Source organism: Echiichthys vipera, assembly GCF_963691815.1.
Source record: "Echiichthys vipera genome assembly, chromosome: 14".
Lineage (NCBI taxonomy): Eukaryota > Metazoa > Chordata > Actinopteri > Perciformes > Trachinidae > Echiichthys > Echiichthys vipera.
Genome location: NC_139839.1, coordinates 18,752,750 through 18,754,881, shown reverse-complemented (window position 1 = coordinate 18,754,881; position 2,132 = coordinate 18,752,750).

Below are 2,132 nucleotides of genomic sequence, written 5' to 3'. Positions count from 1 at the left end.
CTCCCAGGAGGTAAAGTTTAGCAGGCAAAGTGACCGAACTTTGCACAGGCAAAGGTCTCTGCAACTCTCACGTTGTGAGGGGGAAAACTACCTTTTGGTAAAGGTAGTGGAGACACAGTACAGGAGTCACAAACTCCTCCTAAACTGAGATCCTCGGTCAGAGGCGTTCAGGTTGGGTTTGATGAGAAGTGAATTCAGGAGCGGACTTTTGTCAAACGGCCCACTTTCCTCCACTGAAATAAAAGCAGGGCGTTAAATGATTCCTTTGTCCAATATGTCATGTATATACATATTTAGAGATTTGAATACATCTTTATCATTAATCATACATTTTGTCTGGTATGCACACAAACCATCATTTATGTAATATCTGTGTCTCCAGCTGTTAAAACAGGTTTATCTACTCACAAGCGACCTGGGATGACCTCCTCCAGCCCATACACTTGAGTCATTGCCATTTTTCCCTCGAGATGGTTTTTAAAAAAAAAAAATTATTGTCACAGTTAATCATTTCCCAGAGGTGTCTCCACAGTGCTCCAAAATTTGCAATTTTTCTGAGTAAGTGGTCACTTATTCAGATAATTAAGAGGTTTCCCTAGCAAACAGAGTCCAGTACACACTATCAGTATGAATGAATGGGTCAAAAGGACATACAGTTTTTATTTATTTAGTGGGATTCATAAGAGCAAGCTGATGTCTCATTTCACACAGGTGCTTGCAGCTACACTCAACATTTTCACAACTGATATCCAGAGATGTATTACAGTCATCCATTATAAATCCAGAAAAAAAGTTTTACAGTTACCAATTCAGGGCTTATTTGCTAACCCCTTAAACCCTGATTCCCCCACAGATGATTTCAACTTGATTCAATATACACAAAAGCTACTGCCGCATACCAAACTCAGATTAGTCAGCAAAGTCATAACTGCAACATGGCTGTGTGCACTGAACTGCTCCACTGTTTGGGATAAACAGATATCATATCTACCTTTTTTTGTGGGGGTTCCTCTGTGAAAGAAGTTCTCTTTTACAAAGACCAATACATTTCTTTTAAAGCACCCATCAACTTGAGGAACTTGTGGCACATCTTTCCTTTTCTCCAGCCAAGGTTTTTCCATGAAAGCAACACTTGTGAGATCTTCTGGCTTCTCAAATTAAAAATGTTGGCTATTTGCATGTTTGTATACATATTTTTACAGTGAGATATGAGGCCAAGCAGGAAAACATCATCTGCTCTCACTCAGATCCAGCATAAAGTGAATAAAACACACTCTTACATGCCCCGGGTCTCAAGTGACCATATAAACCTTAGAGAAATTAATAATTAGAAAAACAATGAAACAATTTGATCCTTTGTGAAATTTTGACACCAGAACATTGTTAAAATCAAATAGTTTGAGGAATATCAGGGAGAGCTTTATTGAATGAAATGAATGAACTGGGCATGTTGAAATATAATCCCGTGTGCTCTTAAGCATGTCTGGATTATAAAAGGTTTGCTGCACTGTGACAATATCATGTAGCTCCTTAGTCCATCAATTTAATGTTTGCTGCTCCATGACATCTCATATAAATACTCTATTATTAACTCATTTCTCCAAAATTCAGCCCAATGTGTTTTGTCCGTTTGGAAATGTTCCTATCTTGTCTAGAATTTAAAATAATAGAGAATAAGAACAAAGTTGGTGATGATTTTACAAAGTGAAAGCAGTGGAATGTAGGTCACAGGTCACCAACAGCAGCAGACCTTTCTGTCTTACTAAAGAAGTGATTTTGAACTAACTGCTAAAATGAAGATCCTCCATCTCGGGGTGTGCTCCCTGTTGTGTATAAATGTTTGTTCTTGTGGAGGAGGATTTTCTGGTCTGCAGCTCTTGGCAGTCATAGACTCCTGTCCAACTCGACCATGAAAGAAAATGAGCAGTCGGTCCAGAACCACACACAGGCATGTTGGCTGCTCGATGGTACTCTACAAGAGTGAGCCAAGGCGCCGACCAAGCGGCAACTTCCAGGTCTGAGATATGAAGCCAACACAGAAGTGCCAAAAACCACAGCTCATCGATTGGCCACTGTCTCCACAAGAGCCAATCCCCATAGAGCCCCAACTAATGTCCAACTGTACAGCAAAA